General features: G+C 42.1%; 1 long non-coding RNA gene and 1 pseudogene across 2 annotated transcripts in view; one reads left to right on the forward strand and one right to left on the reverse strand.

Moving 5' to 3' along the window:
* LOC141574257 (uncharacterized) overlaps positions 1-17,426 on the forward strand; it is a 68,498-nt gene extending 51,072 nt beyond the window's left edge. Inside the window, exon 3 of one of the 2 annotated variants that reach the window (XR_012501176.1) lies at positions 16,872-17,426. This is a non-coding gene — a long non-coding RNA (uncharacterized LOC141574257). Of the gene's footprint in view, positions 1-6,636; positions 12,784-16,871 lie in introns of those variants that run through there. The other variant, XR_012501175.1, reaches the window with a different exon arrangement.
* Positions 17,427-18,525: 1,099 nt separating this feature from the next.
* Positions 18,526-18,639, reverse strand: LOC123613960 (U4 spliceosomal RNA; annotated as a pseudogene).
* Positions 18,640-20,232: the final 1,593 nt, after the last annotated feature.

Here is a 20,232-nt window from a genome sequence, read left to right on the forward strand (position 1 = left end):
ATTATAAGAACCGATAATTCTTGTTAGAAATATTTCTTGATAGAGATATTGATAAGGTAGTAAAAATTTAATCCATTTAAAAAGTACCTGCCTCAGAAGAAACTAAGAGCAATTTCTACTAAATGTAAGAAGGTAGTTCATTTATATTACAGTTGGACCTTGAACAACACAGGTTGGAACTGCACAGGTCCACTTATACACATATTTTTTTCAGTAAATACACTGGAAATTTTTTTGGAGCTTTGCAACAAGTTGAAAAATTTGCAGATGAACCCTGCAGCCTACAAATATTGAAAAAATTAAGAAAAAGGTATGTTGTGAATACATAAAATACATGTAGATACTAGTCCATTTGGTCTACTGTAAATATACACTAATCTATTGTAGAAAGTTAAAATTTATCAACATTTACACATGTCAACACTTATGAATGTCCATGACACCACTCATAGTTGAGAGAAATGTAAATAAATGTAAAGAGTCAGTATTAAATCGTACCAGAATGAGTAATCATTTCACAATATATGTGGGTCGGATCATTGTGCTGTGCATCTTAAACTTGAGCAATGCTGTATGTCAATAATATCTCAATAAAACTGGGGGGAAAATTGTACCAGAATGAATTAGCCGGAGCACACACCGTCTTACTGTAGTAACTTTGTAGCCACCTCCTGTTGCTGCTGCTGCTTAAACTGCCGTGTGATGCTCATCATCTTCCCGTGAGCAGTTTGTCTCTCCGCTAAATTGTGCATCACGGTAAAAAATGATCTCTTGTGGTTCTTGCATTCTTTTCATCGTGTTTGGTGTCACACCATCAACCCTGAATAACACCATTGGACCCACGATGTGTCACTAGTGACGCTAGATGGGCCAAGAAGCCAAGTCATGACATTACAAGAAAAACTTGAATTGCTTGATAACATACGGTAGGTTGAGGTCTGCAGCTGTGGTTGCTGCCATTTCAAGATAAATGAATCCAGTGTAAGGACTATGGTAATAAACAAAAAAGAAAAGGAGATTTATGAAGCCGTTGCTGCAGCTACACCAGCAAGCATGAGAACTTGGCACTTTTTGCTAAATAGCTTTTTAACCTCATACCAAAACTGCAGCTTTTGCATGAGTACAGGATTGCTTTAAGAAAGGTATACCTAAAGACTCTAATAAGATTCAAGAAAAAACTGAAATCATTATAGAACCCTTTAAAGCAAAAGGAATGTGAAGGATCTAAAGCTGGAGATTTTAATGCCATCAAAGGATGGTTTGATGGTTTTAGAAAGAGGTTTGGCTTAAAAAAAATGTCAAGATAACAGGAGAAGCAGCTTCTGCTGACCATGAGGCAGCAGGCGAGTTCCCAGACAGTGTTAAGAGAATCACTGAGGAGAAGAGATATCTGTCTGAACAGGTTTTTTAAAATGCAGATCAAAGTGCCCTATTCTGGAAAAAAAAATGCCACAAAAAGGACATTTATTAGTAAGGAAGAGAAGTGAGTACCAGGACTTAAGGCAGGAAGTGAGAGGCTAACTCTACTGTTTTGTGCAAAAGCGGTCAGGTTTATGATCAGGACTGCTCTTATCTGTAAAGCTACTAACACTTCAGCCTTGAAGGGAGATGAGAAGAACCAGCTGCCAGTCTTTTGGGTGGACAGTGAGGACCTTTTTTCTGGGTTGGTACCATTGATGCTTTGTCCCTGAAGTGAGGAAGCACCTTGCCAGTAATGGACTGCATTTAAAGTTCTTTTGACATTGAGACAATGCCCCTGGCCACCAAGAACCCCATGAGTTAAAGTGGTCTGCTTGTCCCCAGACACAATGTCTCCAATTCAGCCACTAGGTCAGGAGGCCGTAAGGACCTTTTAGGCTCATCTCACATGACACTGTATAGAAAGGATTGTCAATGCTGTGGATGAGAACCCCAGTAGAGAGAACATCATGAAAGTCTGGATGAAGATGCCATTGTTGTTACAGAAAAAGCTGTGAAAGCCATCAAGCCTGAAACAATAAATTCCTCCTGGAGAAAACTGTGTTCAGATGCTGTGCATGACTTCATGGGATTTATGATGGAGCCAGTCAAGGAAATCATGACAGAGTTTGTAGATACGGCAAAAAAAAAAAAAAAAAAAAAGGTGAAAGTTTTCAACATATAGATCTTGGAGAATTTCTACAAGACTTGTATATGAATAATAAGAAAACTGGAGTGAGTATACAACAAAAAGGGAAAATTACAGACCTGTTTTATTTCTAAACATAAACACAAATAGCTTTAATAATGTGTTAGCAAGTCAAGTCCATCAAATATACTTAAATGTGAAATATCATGAGGACTGCCATTAAAGTGAGAAATTATCACTGTTAATATTGTACAGGTGATCCTAGTCAAAGAATAGAACGAGAAATAATCAAATAGATCAAAGATACAAAGAAGCAAAAAAATGAGAAAAATAAAGGAAAAATTATGAGTAATTTCAGATGTGATTTTCTATCACAAATTTAATCCCCAAATTATTAGAGTTTCTAAAAGAATTAAGGAAGGTGGCTTTTCAATCAATTGACATACAAAAATTGCTATACTAAATGGAGATGTTTCCATTTAGAAATGGTATTTGGAAATGTAATTAATGAAAGGATATCCTTTAAAACAGGCAAAAAGCTTAGAACATCCAGGAATAAATCTAGCCAAAATATGCAAAATCTATGTATTAGTTTCCTATGTTGCTGTAACAAATTACAACAAAGTTAGTGTCTTAATGCAACACTAATGTATTGTCTTGTAATTTTGGAGGTCAGGAATTCAAATAGGTTCACAGGGCTGCATTCTTTCTGGGGGCTCTAAAGGAGAATACATGTCATTGCCTTTTCCAGCTCCTCGAGGCTGCCTGCGCTCCTTTGCTTATGGCCCCTTCCTCTTTCAAAGCCAACATTCACATCACTTTGACCTCTGCTTCTTCCCAGACTCTTCTCCCTCCCTCTTCCAACTTTTAAGGATTATGATTACATTGGACTCACCTGAATAGTCCAGGATAATCTCCCCATCTCAAGATCCCCAACTTAATCACATCTACAAAGTCCCTTTTGGCATGTAAGGTAACATATTCAAAGGTTCTGGGATTAGGATGTGGAAATCTTTGGGAACTCGTTATTCAGTGTACTAAAATCTATCTGAAGAAAATGAAGGTATTGTGATGTAGTCATTAAAATTGTTAATTTTGAAGTCAGACTACTTGAGGGGTGATTGTAATTCTGTCACTTAGGTTTACTTCTTTTACAATCTTAAGACATAAATGTAATTTTGCTAAGCTTATTTTTTTTAAGTGTATATCAGTAATAACTGTTCCTTGTTCCAGAGTGATTGCAGGAAGTGATAAGGTAATCCAGATAAAGTTTTGCACAATTTGCATTTAAGAAAGGATTGCACCCATAAATGAGAACAGCATGTGATGAAAAAGAATCCTTACAGAAAATAAAGGTAAATACAGTTATGCTGATCAATATAAAATTTTGATACAAGAATTGAAAGAAAAAGTTCAGGAAATATCATAGTATAAAATAAGAAGACAATAAAGGGAAAACATGAGCTAAAGTTGAGAGATGTAGAGAATAATTTCAGAAATTTCAGCATATGATAATAGGCCTTCTGGAAAGAGAGAACAGAAAGACTCAACAGAGAAAGTTATAGTAGGAGTGAAAGCATCTAGTTTCTTACAGCTAAAGAATGACATGAGTCTTCAAATGGAAGAGGGCTATTGAATGCTAAATGAAATAAATATATCAGACTTCTTATGGGAAACAGTAGATACTGGAAATCAGTGGAGTATAATGTTAAAAATCTAACAGAAAAGGAATTTCAACCAAGACTTCTATACCTAGCCAAACTATCACTCGACATGAAGAGAAACTACATTTTCAGACATGCAGAGACACAGAAGGTGAACCTTCCGTGTAATCTTCTTTAATGATGCAAAATGATGGAATGAAATAAAGAGAAGGACCTGACATCTGGGGACAGAAGGAACCAACTAGAGAGAGAAATGCAGGCTGTGGATCAGGTCTAGAGGATAAGTGATGCAAGTTGGAGCAGGAGGATGGAGGACGTGCTGGTTCACTGTCTCTAGGGGGTGGCCCCAAATAGCTCACTACTATGTCTGTATTTCGTCCAGCAGAAAGGAAAAGGGAATGAGGAGGGCTTCCCTTTAAATACATGGTCCAAATGTGCTCGCATCACTTCTGCGCATGCGCTACCGGCCAGAACTTAGTCCGACCTAGCTGAGCCTAACCACACCTAGCTGGAATCCAAGCTCAGGCTCCCAGCCCTGCGTGCTGAATGATTTCATTATTCCATCTGCTCTTGAATACCATTTATTAAATGCTTACCATGTGCTGGACACTGTGACAAGTTCTTAACTTAACTTATTTCAGTCTCAAACAATCATACAAGGTATTATTCTCATTTTGCAAAAAAATAAAAAAATAAAAAAAAAATAAAAAGAGAGAGAGAGAGAGAGAGAGAGAGAGAGAGAGATAGGATCAAGAAGCTTAAATCATTTCCCCAAGGTCACATAGGTAATAAACTGAAGAGTCAGGACTAGAACTCATATCTCTCTGATGCTAGTGTTAATGATCTCCATCTCAGTTGTCCAGTGATGCGCTGAATCGTGGTTTCTGACCACCAGAGCTGTACTCTTGGTGTCCCAGCTGAGGGTGTGCTGCTCCACTGCGCTGTATCATACTGCTGGGGGCTGTGGTCCTCTGTACGGTTACAAGGAGACACTGATATGGTGGCTTCTTTGGGTAAGGAGCCTGCTTGTAGAGCTGGGGTGGTGGGGGGCCGCTCTCAGTGTCTGGGATGTAACTGAAGCCTTCAAATGTTTAAATTAGGGGTGGCTGGAAGCCTTTCCTTACCTCTCGTCCCTACAAATGGAAATGCTTTAGACATCACTCTGGCACTAATCATTTCTTAAACCCATTCATTTGCTTTCTACTTACAGATAAATTGTTTTCCAAACCGGGGAATTCCTTGTTATTCTTTATTTAAATTCTGTTACAACAGCTATTAAAAGAAGGCTAGCTAAGCCATGGCCTCTTTATATTCTTAGCAGATCTGAGCAGACACAATCTGACATCCAGGAGGCAAATTTTTAAAATTAATGCTTATCTTATGAAAAAGTCTATGTATATTTGTGATTTTTGTGATTACATGTATTTGTGTGTGTGTGTGTAGGTGAGCAAGTGTTTTCAATGGTTAGGAAAATAAAAAAAATGTGAATGTTACCAAGTGGAGAAATTTGGAAGGGCACCAGCCTCGAAGTGTCTGCTCTGTCCTGGAGGACTCTGTGGCGTATCAAGGCAGGATGCCAAATGCCACTACTCACTCCATGGCTGAGCCCCCCCCTCCCCCAAGACTTAATTCTAAATGGAACTAATCTGATTTGGTGATATGCACTGCTTGGGAGAAAGAAATGAATCTGGTTTGAAAACAGTGCCTGAGGGCATACAGTGAGATCTGCCGTGAAGTGGGTCCCCAGCCACGCGTGGGGTTGGGAGTGGCATGGAAAGAAGGAGGGAGGAAAGTGCTGAGCTCGGGACAGGAGAGGGCAGTTGTGAGCAGGATGTGTCTGAGCAAGGAGTCCCGGGAAGGCTTATTTCTCTGGATGTTTTTCCTTTGTACTCTCAGATAGTTTCAGTTTTCTCCAGTGCATAATCCTCTTTAACATCTCCAAGACTCGAGTAAAACTGGGTACTCCTGTATGCCCGTGTGTGGTCATTGTTCAGACATGTGACTTGCACCAGCTCTCAGAGTTATGACACAGGAATGACCTCAGTCTCAAGGGTCTGGCGGAGCACAGGGCAGGTTCCCTCTGGGGCTCTAAGAGTCAGGGGCAGCCCCTGATGGTGACAGAGGCTGGGGAGCTGGCAATATGGGAAGGGCTTACAGAAAACCCACCTCTTCTCTCCACATGTAACAGAGGGGGCTGATGCTTACCAGGGGAGAGGTGGGCAATGACAGTATACTTTAACATAAAGCACTGGCTATTTCTCTGTTTTTTGCATTGTCATGATTTTATGACCCGTCTCCTAGTTAGATTAAAAGATAATAGCTAGACTTACTGTGATCATTTCACCATTTATATACCTAAAATATCATATATACGTATATCATATCCACAATGATATGTATATATTGTTACGTTGTACACCTGATACCAATATAGTGCTATATGTCAGTTAGACCTCAATACAGTTTTTTTAAAGATTAAAAGACAATAAATGATTCCTTCTGATGATCACTACCACAAAAATCCTGCCTGGGTGAAATATTACTTTTCTCAATATATGTTTTGGAAAAAGAAATACATTTTAAAGAGATTTTTCTATAGGAGACTTTCCCACAGAATTAATGTTCATAGGTCCTTTTCCAAGAACAATTCTGGTTAAAAAGCGATATGCTTAGATTAGCATTTATGCTGCAATTCATAGATAATGATGTGTACTAGCCAGCTGAAAACCAAAGCCTGGGAGAGTTTGTAAATAATTTAATAGTCTTCAGTAGACTGTGGAGCATCTGGAATCGCTTTCTTTTTTGGATGCACAATTTCAGATTTGTTTTGCCATCTTTCCTTTTTTTTTTTTTTTTTCCCAAAAGCTCCCAATAAGAAAAACTTAAGATCTGAAATGTGCTCATCCTCCGGACTGCTTTGTGTCACCCTCCTGACTTTGCTGGCACCAGATTACAGAAGGAAGTTTATTCTCATCATCCAGACACACTGGTCCTACTGAGAACTCATTGTCAAGGCTAACCTCTCAGTGGTGTCCCGCTGTCAGAAGAGTGACTTTGCTCCGTGGAAAGCGATCTGGTGCTTTTTCTGGCTACAGCTGCTGCACAGAGATGAGGTAATGAAGGTCTCAGAGTCACTTCATGGTTACTTTTCCATGTTCTCCGAGTCAAGAAATCGCTGGGTCTTGGTTAAGGTGCTCTCTCCTCTACCCTTAGGATCCAAATTGCAGTTTTAAAGTGCATATCAGACGATAGGACTGAAAAGCTTGGAAATTTATGCCTCGTTGCAGGGGAACAGGTGTTGTTTTGACTGGGGAGAGCCAGGGACAGCAGCTCAGAGGCCCTGTCCTCATCGATCACGTCTGAGTCTTGTGCGGGAGACGGTGCTAGCCGCCCTCGGCATCTTTCCCACACGGCCTTCCGGGACAACAGCTCTTTTGCTAAATGTGCTGTGAAGTGCTCCTGCTGGGGTAATGCACCTCCACAGTCCTGTTCAATGCATGGGAACTCGAGAATCCAAGAGTCACCTGCCCGCTCAGTCCTATCCCAAGCCAGCAGAATTCTTGACTTTTGCAGGGATCGAGAACACAGAGAGCACTATATGTTTTCTAGAGTCGCCTGCTAATTTGGATCCAGTGCAGTTAAAATTTATGAGATTTTTGTCTACTGTCATGGGCATAGATGACGAAGATATTTTCAGAGTGATTCCATCATAATGTGACATAGTTTCAGTTTGCAGGCCACTTAAAGAGTCAGAATGATTAAGCAGAAGCACACAGGCATATTCATAGTGACCTTTGGGTCTTCCAGGGAGTGATGCTAGCTGTTGTAACAGACAATCCTAAAATCTCTGTGACGTTGCACAATTAAAGCTCATTTTTCACTCACATGAAGTCCAGTGGGGTAGAAGGAACCTTGTTAAGTGCCATAATTCAAGAATCCAGACTTCTTTCATGCCGTGGGGCCAACATGTTCAAATGCGGTCTCTAAGGTTATAGAGTAACAGGAAGAGAGAGGGACCAGGGCAGAGGTGGCAAACTTTTTCTGTAAAGGGTTAGATCATTAATATTATGTGTTTTGTGAGCTGCATGGTTTTGCTGCAATTACTCAAATCTGGCATTGTAACAGAAAAGCGGCTGTAACTGTACCTTTGTTTCAATAAAACTTTATTTACAAAAACATAGGGTGAGCTGGGTTTAGCTCCCAGGTAGTTTGTTGACCCTGGAGCAGTCTTGTGAGGGATGTATTTATGATTCAAACATAGGAGTAGCATGTATTTCTCCCACTTGTTCTGTTGGCCAGAAATGAGTCTCACGGTCTCAGCCAAACTGCAGGAGAACTGAAATGTAGGCTACCTGGGTGGCCAGAAGAGAAGAACAGGACATTACGGCTTCCAGCAGCCTCTGCTGCACCTTCAAGAGTTTAATGTGAAGGGGCTCTTCCAGGAAAACCAGAAGCTTCTAATAATTCAACTAAAAAGACCCTTTGTTGTGGTCTGGTTCCTGTACAGTTACCTACACATATCTCAGATGTACACTCTGATGAATTTTGATAGATGTCTACACCCGTGAAACCACCACCGCCATCAAGACAACTCACATTTCCATCACTCCCCAAGAGGTGCAATTTTCAAATTCCCAATTTATCCCTTCCCACCCCCTTTACTAGTAACCATAAGTTTGTTCTCTATGTGTGAGTCTGTTTCTGTTTTGTAGGTAAGTTCATTTTGTTCTTTTTTTAAAGATTTAGATCATCATTCTAAGTGAAGTAAGCCAGAAAGAAAGAAAAATGCTATATGATATCACTTGTATGTAGAATTGAATGATTCAATTTTATGGCTAGGATAGCAGATTATTTAAAGTTGTATTTCTTCTCTACTGTGGTTTTTGTTTGAAAAACCACTACAATGACAAATCTCTAGAAAAGAGTACATTGAGTAAGAATAAAAAATGTACATTGAGAATTTCATCGCTTTCATGATCTTGGTCCTGATGTTTCATAGAACTGGAGGAAAGTTGCCTGCAATTAAGAGAGAGCAGATGCGTGCTGCCTCAGTCCACTCCGGTTGGATGTGGAGGAGAGGAACTTCCAAAGTCAAAGCTTTGATCAGAGACTCAACCTGAGGAGGCTGTCGAGTCCTTTGGAGCTTCTATAGCAGAATGCCATAGACTGGCTGGCTTATAAACTAGAGAAATGTATTTTTTGGAGTTCTGGAGGCTAGGAAGTCCAAGATTAAGGCACTGGGAGATTTAGTGTCCAGTGAGGATGAACTTCCTGGTTCAGAGACAACTGTCTTTTCACTGTGTTTTCAGAGGGCAGAAGTGGGGAGTGAGCTTTCTAGAGTCTCTTATAAGAGGAATCAGATAAGAAAAAGAAACAAAAGGCATCCAGGTTGGAAGGGAAGAAGTAACTGTCACTGTTTGCAGATGACATGATATTATGTATAGAAAAGCCTAAAGTCTCCATCAAAAAACTATTAGGCTGATAAATGTATTCAGTAAAGTTGCAGGATACAAGATTAATATATGGAAATCTGTTGCTTTTCTATACACTAATAATGAACCATGAGAAAGAGAAAACTTCCCATTTAAAATCTCATCAAAAAGAATAAAATACCTAGGAATAAAGTTAACCCAGGCAGTGAAAGACCTGTACTCCAAAAACTATAAAACGTTAATGAAGGAGATTGAAGAAGACAGAAGCAGCTGGAAAGACATACCATGTTTATGGATTCACCGAATTAATACTGTTAAAGTGCCCATATTACCCAAAGCAACCTACAGATTTAATGCAATTCCTACCAAAATACTCATGACAGTTTTCAGAGAACTGGAACAAATAATCCTAAAATTTGTATGGAACCACAAAAGACGCCAAATTGCCAAGCAATCTTGACAAAAAAGAAAAAAGCTGATGGTTAGCATGCTCCTTGACCTCAGACTACACTACAAAGCTACAGTAATCAAAACAGCATGGTACCAACACAAAAAACAGACACAACTATTGGAACAGAATAGAGTGCCCAGAAATAAACCCATGCCCTTATGGTCAATTAATCTATGACAAAGGAAGCAAGAAGATAGAGTGGAATAAAGATAGTTTCCTCAATAAGTGGTGCTGGGAAAACTGGACAGCTTCTTTTAAAAGAATGAAATTAGAACGTTTTCTCACACCATTTAAAAAATAAACACAAAATGGATTAAAGACCTAAATGTAAGACCAGAAACCAAAAATTCCTAGAAGAAAACATAGGTAGAACACTCATTGACATAAATCACAACAATATTTTTTGGATCAGTCTCCCAAGGAAAAAGAAACCAAAGTAAAAATAAGCAAACAGACCCTAATTAAACTTACAAGATTTGCACAGCAAAGGAAACCATAGACAAAATGAAAAGACGACCTACTGAATGAGAGAAAATATTTGCAAATGATACAACTGATAATGGCTTTATCATATACCCAAGCTATATTAACAGATCCTACAACTCAACATCAAAAAAAACAAACAAACAAAACAAAACCAAACAAAAACAAAAACAAAAAAACAAACAACCGAATTAAAAAATGGGCAGAAGATCTGAATAGACATTTCTCCAAAGAATGCCAACAGGAACATGAAAAGATGCTCAGCATCACTAATCGTCAGACAAATGCAAATCAAAATCACAATGAGATATCACTTCATGCCTGTCAGAATGGCTATCATCAAAAAGTCTACAAATAACAAATGTTGGTGAGGATGTGGAGAAATGGGAACACTAGATGAAGGGATAAAGAAGATGTAGTATGTATATATGTCCGTGTGTGTATGTATGTGCGGTAGAATATTGCTCAGCCATAAAAAGAATAAAATTCTGCCATTTACAACAGTGTGGATGGACCTAGAGAGTATTATGCTTAGTGAAATAAATCAGACAGAGAAAAAAGCATGTTGTATATTATTACTTACACATAAAATAAAAAAAAAAACAAATAAAAGTATACAACAAAATAGAAACAGACTCACAGATATATAGAACAAAGTAGTGGTTACCAGTAGGGAGAGGGAAGAGGGGAGGGGTAAAACAGAGATCTGGGATTAGGAAATGCAAACTACTATACATATAATAAACAAGCAACAAGGATATATTGTACAGCACAGGGAAATATAGCCATTATTTTATAATAACTTTAAATGGAATAATCTATGAAAATATTGAACCACTATGCTGAACTGAAACTAATGTAATATTGTAAATTGACTATATTTCAATAAAAAAAAAAGAGCATGAATCTTATTCATGAAGGCTTCACCTTCATGACCCAATCACTCCCCAAAGGTACTGTTTACTAATTCCATCATAATCGGGGCAGTGGGGGGGTAGGATTTCAACTAATGAGTCTGGAGGTGGCACACGAACGCTCAGTCTGTAGCAGAGGCCAAGGGGAAGGAGGTGGGTTCTCAGCATCCTTCCCTCTTGTGCTCTTTGGATAGGGTTGGAAGACCCCTGTTTATATTATTTTTATTCCATATAGTAGGTAAGTCCCAAAAGACAAAGCTTACACTTAATTTCTCTGAAAAGAACTTTCGTTTCTTTTAATCTGTCTTTTAGCTACATCATTCTCCATCAAGTGGCTGGTAATAAATGTGTTTTCAATTTCTTAAGCTAATAGTAATCACATAAGACAGCAGAGATATAAGCCCAAGGATTTTCAAATGCAATCTAAGTTTGTCTTATGCCATTAACTGGGTTTTAAAAAACCTCTTATTAACATCCTCTTTTCTTGTACTGTTCTGAGGCCGGACCTCCCCTAAGGCCAGGTGGCTCATGTGGCGAGTGTAGTATTTGTTACAGAGATAAGGCAAAGAGAAAGAATGAGGTGATGCTCAACTTTTAATATGCAAAATGGGATTTTCAAGTAAGTCTTGAGATCCAGGGAGAAACTACTTTAAAAAAATGCATTTAGCACTTGTTATAAAATGTCTAATAACCAAAAATGAAAGATCTTTGTGTATAGAATTCTGTCATCGTTCACCATGTTCATCAAAGATAGCTTGTGTTTTTAACACAAGTCTTGTGGCTTGATGGCAGTGGGCTGAGGCTAGGGGAACTGTCCTCAAAGCAAAACTTCGGGGGATTTGTGGGAAAGTGAGAGAAATATGGGAATTGGTCAGGCATGTGCCTTTATTTCTCCCCTCTGGGTTTTTCGGTCTGGACTCCGGAGATTTCAATTTCTCAATTTTCGACTTCCCATCTTTCTCCTGGTGTTACTTCGGCATCCTTGGATACTGAAATAGCTGAGAGTGTCGCTCAGAAATGTGTCGGGGCAAGGAGGGCTGTGGAGCGGACCACCTAAGCTAAGGCTAAATGGGAGTTCCAGTTGACTTCTTCATTTTAATTAAAAAACTTTTACTGAGATAGAATTGATATTCAAAAACTGCATGATTTAATGTATACCATTTGATGAGTTTGGACATATGTGTACACCAAAGCTGCAATCAAGGTAATAAATACAGTCCTCACCTCCAGAAGTTTAAAAGTTTCCGAGTGTCTCTTTGCTTTCTCCTTCTCCTTCTTCCTTTTCCTCTTCCTTTCCTCCTCCTCCTTCTTTTTTTGTGGTAAGAACACTTAATATGAGATCTACCCTTTTAACAAACTGTAAGTGTACAATGCGGTACTGTTAACTACAGGCACCATGTTGTAGACCAGATCTTTTGAACCTGCACAACTGAAACTTCTTATCTATTGAATAACAACTTCCCCACTCCCCCACCCCTGGCAACCACTATCGTGTTCTCTGCTTCTCTGAGTTTGACTATTTTCGATAACCTCATATCAGTGGATTCATGCGGTATTTGTCTTTCTGTGACTCAGCATATTGCCTGGGAAATCCAGTTGACACCTCAAAGGAGTCTACCCAACCAGTGCCAACCGAGGGGAGGCTGAATTACCCAGGAACACTCCTGGGCCCTGACCTGGAGAAAATAAATGGCAACTTACATCTGCCAGAGAGTCAGCTTGAAATGACAGAAGGGCCAAACATCCCCGGTCAGACAAGGCATATGGTCCTTGATACCAGAGGCACCAGAGTAAGATGTGATGCAAAGACTCCATGTGGATCCGAAGACCACAATTAGCCCCAAAGTCAAGAGGTCCCAAGCTCCTTTCGCCCTCAAGGACCTATAAGCAAATTCAAAGCTGAGAAGCAGTTTTACCCAGAGAAACTGAATAATATTTAAAGGTACTATTTAAGCTATAGGATCAGACCTCAAATCAACAGATTGGACATGTGGGTTGTTTTTTTCTTGCTAACCAGCTTGAGAGGAGAGCTGATTAATTACAGACAAATTGAGGAATTACATTTCCTCTGCACATCTGAATTGATTTGTGAGTTAAATATTTGCTATCCTGCTACTCTGCCTAATGAATTAAAATTAAAAGAAAATCTAAAAAGAAAACCATGCAAACTTTTTATTGCATTTCAAACCCTCAGCTAATTGGAAAATATTTGTATTATCCAAACATGCACATATATATTTACATCCACTTACGCTGAAAGAACCGGTTGTAATAAGTAAGAACACTTTATCTCAACATTTGGCAGAGCTGTAAATTGGACTTTCTCTAAGCTTTATAATAATATACTTCACAGGCTGACTTTATACACACGTAATAGTTTCGTTGACCTCAAAAATCCAAACACGTCTTTGAAAATATATATCATTATGGGAAAGTTGCTTTCCTTTCCCTGCAATTGATAGCATCACAGAAAAAGGCAACACTACATATTTGCCCGTGGTGAACACTGACTGAAGTCACATGGCATTTTCCACCCTTAAGCTTCCTGCCTATTTTTGCATGTTCTTAACTTTGCACCCAAGATGGAAATTTATCGGAAAAAAAAAATCCATAAATATTAAAGAAGGGAAGCATTCTCATGGGAGGTGGGGGGCCAGGAGAGCAAGTTTTGTTTCCTCCCTGTTTACAAGGCAATGTGTTATTCGTTTCGCATTCTCCCTGTCCGGGTGATGGGCAGGCAGGTCGCTGCTCCCTTTGCGCCTGCGCACGTCTGGCTGAGGCCGCCCCTCTGGGTGCGCAGGGCTGCCTGGAGCGGCTGGGCAGCAGGCCCAGAGGCCCTTTCACATCAGGACTTTTACTGCTGTTTTCATCCACGGAGATGCCAGCGTTTTTCTGCCGCGCAAAGACAAACAAGACTGTAAAAACACAAAGGCGGATGAGATACAAAGTCTTGAGGAGACGATGGAGCCGGATTCCCTTGTGGGGGCAAAGATGAGCGCCAGAGCATGCGCGTTGTTCGTTGCGCTGGTCTGCTGCGGGCCTCAGGTCTCAGGGACAGATGCAGGTAGGAACGACATGGCACGTACGAGGGGGAAGAAGACACTCTGCAAACTCACCGCTGCAGCGGCCACTGCAGACCCATCCACGGCAGATCGAGTGACTTACTCCACAGAGTGGCGGCTAGAGCCACTTCCTCGTCCTGTCGGATGCAGCCGGACCCCGGAGGGACGGTGGCCGGGATCAGCTCGGCCGCGCCAGCCTGGGCGCGCCCGGCACTGGGTGTGTCCGCGGAGGGCAGCGGCGCAGTAAGGACCCCGGCTGGCCCTGGGCGAGCGGGGCAGCCTGGCCGTTATTCCCGCACCGGCGCTGGGGTCAGGCTACCCGGGTTCAAATCGCGCTCTGCCGTTCGAGAGTGATGAGAATGGGGCACGTTTGTAACCCCTCTGAGGTGAGGGAGACGCCGCCGCTGCTGCCCGCCAGGAGGGCTTCGGGAGTGAACACGTGGGAGGCGCGCAGGGGGTATCCGGCTCGTGGTGCTGTTCCGAGCGCCCAGCACCCACGTGCTGCAAGTGCCGCTTCCTAGGCCCCGTCGCTGACCCACAGAATCCGAATCTGAATTTCAGCACGATTCCTGTTGACAGCAAACGTCGGAGAAGCGCTGCTGTGTGAATGTTGGTGTTGGTATTTCCGGCTGGCTCTAACTAGCTAAGGGTGAAGGTGAGGGGGGGGGCATTCCTGCTGGTTTTTTTTTCCGTTCCAGGCTCTGAGCCCCAGGGAGAGACTTCGTCCTCTCCGACCCAGGCCTCTGATTATTCCGGCTTCTTGGTGGCCGGTGGACTGTGTCCTGTATCGTCCTCAACTTGCTGACTGACCTTGAATGTCTCCTTTGCATCTATATCCTGACATTTCCGACCCCATCAACTTGTTTAACCCCGTCTCCATTAGTGCTTGTCAGCTCTGTTGAGTGTCTTAAATTATACACCGTATCCGAATGCCTTTCCAGCTTAGCTGGAAGTTTCTAGGCCCAACTGCCCTCCTTGAACAAAAGAAGAATATTAGGAACATATTAGGAGGAATAAGAAAGTTGGGGTTATTTAACACCTCCCTCCGAGGCTCCCCGCTGCACTGAAACATTTGGTTTTTATAGTTGGCTTCAAGAGGCAATTTTCTATCAGATTTTATAGCAGAGAAGAGAGCTCAGCTTTTAAAGAATGCAAAGGTCACCAAAGCAAAATTTGCTCTATTTATGGCATCAGTGTGACATTTGGACCTCCTTTTAGAAAAGAGCCATTGCCACACCTGCTTGCTTTATTTCACACCAAATGATCTTTAGTCAAGAGGTTTGGAAACTGAGACCTTCCGTAGGCACTCATGCCAGGCTTCTCCGAATTCGATGACGCTTGGCCAATAGCGCAATGAGAACGAATGACACCAGGATGCCAGGGCCCGCGGTATGTGGTGACTTTGGAGGGCTGTAATGGTCTGCGAAATGAACAAAAGAAGTGTTTCAAGGGCACACTGGTGCCTGACTACAGTAGGGACCGCCCGGCAGAGAGGCAGGAAGTCACGCAGTAAGCTTCCTCTCCTGCCACGGATCAAATTGGAAAAGAGGAGAGGTTGGTTATTTGTAGACTGTGAGAGTCACATGACTCACAAAGCATGTCTGTCCTGGGCGTCTGAGAGGCTTGGGAGGGTTTCTCGGCCATCCACTAGTATGGATGGCGCTCAGGAAGCAGCCGAGGGGCAGAAAGGAGGAGTAATAACACAGACCCCGAGATCAGAGTCACGTGGGAGGAATACATGTATGTATATGAGATGGAAAGAAGCTTGATCACGGAGTGAACTGAAGGTTCCAAACAAGTAACAGAGGAAATTTACTCCTGTCTAGTCTAGAGGGGTCAGGACCCCTTTGAGAAGCTGGGGTTGGATCTGGATTGGACTTTGGAGAATCAGTTTATACTCGTGTGTTGTACTCACAGTCTTGGAAAGGGGGCCACCAAGTAACCCTTTTTTTCACCCTTTCAAACTCAAATATGTGAGGAGAAAAAAATAGGAGCCAGACCCTTTGGGAGAATAAGAGCTTTATTACTGATGGAAAGTCAGTCGGAGGACGTGAGGGATGTGTGGTCGCACAGTGCATTTCAGTACTGTGCCGCTGACGTAGGCAGAATTAGCTGCCGCTTACGGGAAGAGCTGGACAACCACAGGCCACACTCCACAGGGACAGGGTCTCACATGGCAGAGGGCAGACAGGGTGCTCCTTGTCTGCAGGCAGGCAGCTAGGAAAGAGAGCCCCGAGGTGCTGTACCACGCTGGCTTAGCGCTTTCTCCAAAGTTCACAAGTTGAGAAAGTCATTTCTAGGGGGAGGGTATAGCTCAGTGGTAGTGTGTGTGCTTGGCATCCATGAGGTTCAAGGTTCACTCCCCAGTACTGCCACTCAAAAAATAAGCAAATAAATAAACCTAGTTTACCCCCTCCTCCGAAAAAAAAAAAAGAAAAGCCATTTCTTCTTCCTCGGAAATATACCCTCTCCCTCAGAAATATACCCTCTCCCTCATCCACCTGCCTGATACTTACCAGGGTTTATTCTATTTTTAATGGACTCTTGGCTTCTGCACAACCCAAGTGAACAATAACATCATTTATCTTTCTTTAAATTGGTACATTTCTGTGATATTGGGGTCTATACACATTGAATGGATATATGGCGAGGGTTTCTTCTTGTGAAACTGGTTTTTCTTTGATACAGTCTTACAATCATAAAAATAAAGCATTAGAATAAAGATGGTATTACTTAAAAATTGTGATTTCTCTCCCAGACCCACAGATATATTCTACCCTCATGCTCACTGTGGTTACTGTCCTGAGGGTCTTGATGCAGATGATGGCTGGAGACATCGTTTCCATCAGCCTGACTGAGATCTACTGAAGAGACTCCACGTGATAAGACAAGAGAAGACTGGGTAGGAACAAGAAAACTGCGGTGTTTGGATTGTTCTGTGGAAGGCACGTGAGACTTACTCTGAATGGCCTCAACTGTTTATAACTAAGAGCAAAGGCCAGAAGTCATGTGGAGATATTTTACATACATAAGGAAAAAGTTTTCCAACAGTGTGACTCGCTTAAATACTGAAGAGGGCTGTCTTGGGAGCTTGTGAATTTCCGATCTCTAGAAATTTACAAATCAAATAAAAGGGATTTTTTAAAAGGTTATTTTAAGCAACACATGGCTGGTTGGCTAGATCAGAAGCTCCTAAAAGTCTGGTTTATTTGTTTCTTTTCTTTGTTTGTTTGTTTATTTTTATTAATAGACTTAATTTTTTTAGAGCAGTTTCAGGTTCACAGCAGAATTGAGCAGAAAATACAGAGTTCGCACACAGCCCCCCCCACACACATATACTCCCCCACCCTCATCAGGGTGGCATATTGGTACAATTGATGAACCAACATGGACACATTATTATCAGCCAAAGCCCATAGTTTACATTAGGGTCCACTCTCGATGTTATACATTCTACGGGTTTTGACAAATGCATAACGACATGTTTGGGGAGAGAGAGGGAGGGATGGACGCATAGATGGAGCACAGGGGATTTTTAGGGCAATGAAGTTATGCTGTGTGATGCTATAGTGGTGGCTACATGAAATGACGCATTTGTCTAAGAATGTTTTAAAACTAGTGGCTCACTGGCTGTTTCAGATGAACCCAGAGATTGTGTAAAACACAAAGACTTCTGGATGGACACTGGTGCGTTGAGCTTTGGGAGAGCCTCATAATGCAGGTCAGAGCTTCCCAATGGCATTGAACAGTGTGTCATGAATGAGCTTGTGGGAGTGGAGGCAGCCCCTTGGCCTTGGAGCCTCGCTATAGTTTAAACCCGAACCTTTAGTAGGAAACAAGAATAAGTGGTTAATGGATGACTAGATCTGTTCCCCCAGCTTTCTCTTTAGCCATTTTGCAGGTGGACCACGTGGGCAAGATAACGTCTAGAGAAAAATCACAGGAGTCAGTAAGTCTGCAAGCAATGGAACATGATGGAGAATCAAACCCCCACCCTAAAGATTAACTGAGACGGTTTTCTTCTTCTTCTTCTTCTTCTTCTTCTTCTTCTTCTTCTTCTTCTTCTTCTTCTTCTTCTTCTTCTTCTTCTTCTTCTTCTTCTTCTTCTTCTTCTTCTTCTTCTTCTTCTTCCTCTTCTTCTTCCTCTTCCTCTTCCTCTTCCTCTTCCTCTTCCTCTTCCTCTTCCTCTTCCTCTTCTTCTCCTTCTTCTCCTTCTTCTCCTTCTTCTCCTTCTCCTTCTCCTTCTTCTTCTTCTCCTTCTTCTTCTCCTTCTTCTTCTCCCTCTCCTTCTCCTTCTCCTTCTTCTTCTCCCTCTCCCTCTCCTTCTCCCTCTCCTTCTTCCCCTCCTTCTTCTCTTCTCCTCCTCCTTCTCTCCTCCTCCTCCTCCTCCTTCTTCTTCTTCTTCTTTTTTTATCGCCGACTATAGTTCAAGTTGTCATAGAGGGGTATTGGGAAAAGTTTTCAACTAGCAATAGTCACCCCTGGGATAAACCTCACTGGCTATAATACTGCCACTGTGCAAAACTGGTTTCCCCCTTTTCCCTTTAAAAACTCATGGTTGAGCAGAATCCTTGGAGTTCGCTTTTGGACATGAGTCTGCCTCCTCCCCAGGTTACAGTCCTTCTGAATAAAGTAACCTTTCCTTTCTGACCCACACTTGTCTCTAGAGTATTGGCTTTCAAATGGTGAGCTGCCAAACCCGAGTTCGCTATGACTAGAGGTCCCCCAAGACCACTCACGATCACTAGGACCCAGAGGATTCAGGAAAGCTGTCTTACTTGTGGTTAAGGTCTGTTGTGAAAGGACACAGATTAGTATCAAGAAATGAGAAAGATGTAAAGGGCAAAGTCTAGGAGAACCCGGGGGCCATCGTCTGCTCAGTGGAGTTAGACAGGGATGAACCGAATTATCTCAGCAATGACATGTGGCAACATGTGCAAAGCACTGTCATCAGGTAAACGCCCTCACACCTTGGTGTCCAGGGTTTTAACTGGGAAGGGAGGGCATCAGTCAGGCATCAGCGCCTGAGTGATACAGCGTGGTCCAAGACCTCACTCTTACCAGTAAGGTAATTCCAAGGGCTCAGAGCTTTCATTTTTGAGTCCTTCCATCTAAACCTTAATAATATGGCTTCTGATCGTATAATGCAGCATACATTTCTGACTACAAGTAAAAAAAACCGCATTATGAGAGCACAGTTCACAGAGCGTGCCAGGAGCCATCACATTCCCCCAGTATAACCACTCGCTCCTCTGCAGCCCTGATGTCACTGGGCAGTCTACAGGGAGAAAGCTCCTCTGGCCAGCTCCAACCTTGGTCCCACCCCGCCCTTCACAGGCTTTAATAAAGGGGTTCCTTGCTGTTCTGGCGGGTAGAGATCACCCCAGCAACTTCATGACTCTGCTCTACTGTCATGTCCCTGTCTAAAAATACCACATAGGTGCACGTCAAGGACCAGTCCTCTCTTTGCGATGCTCAGTGTGTGAGTAACCCGAGCTGCGGAGTTGACCCTTCACGGCACAGGGCTACCGGTGTGGTCTGAGATATCGACCAGCCCCTTCGGCCCTCAGGAGGCCGGTGCCCCGAGGCCAGGTACCACAGGCATGAGCAGTCCCTTTGGCATGTGTTAGGGTCTGATGCAAGTGTTGTAGGAAAAAGTTGAGAAGCCCTGATTTATAAATAATTCCCCAGGTGATTCTGATAAGCAGTAAGACTTGAGAGCTCTGGGACTAAATGATCGTTAAAGATTTTTTGGGGGAGAGTGTAGAGCTCAGTGGTAGAACACATGCTTAGCATGCACAAGGTCCTGGGTTCAATCCCCAGTACCTCTATTTAAAAAAAAAACAACGATGTTCAAACCATGGTTTCTGTGATTCTTGGAGCTAACATTCCTTGTAGATGTCTGCTAAGTGTCTCCTTTTTTCTCTAGATACTTATTTGATTACATTTAGTTTCTGGCCAAAGACACTGCATTTTGGAGCAGTATTTTCACGTAGGAAGAGTAGATGCGAGAAGAAAGAACCCCAATGGCAGCCCCAGAGGAGGAGGTGGTGGGAAACCCTCGGGGAACTCCGTTGAGAGGGAGCAGACTGCTTCTCTGACAGGCTTCTGCAAAGAGC

The sequence above is a fragment of the Camelus bactrianus genome, chromosome 20 (genome assembly GCF_048773025.1).
Source record: "Camelus bactrianus isolate YW-2024 breed Bactrian camel chromosome 20, ASM4877302v1, whole genome shotgun sequence".
NCBI classification, from domain to species: Eukaryota; Metazoa; Chordata; class Mammalia; order Artiodactyla; family Camelidae; genus Camelus; species Camelus bactrianus.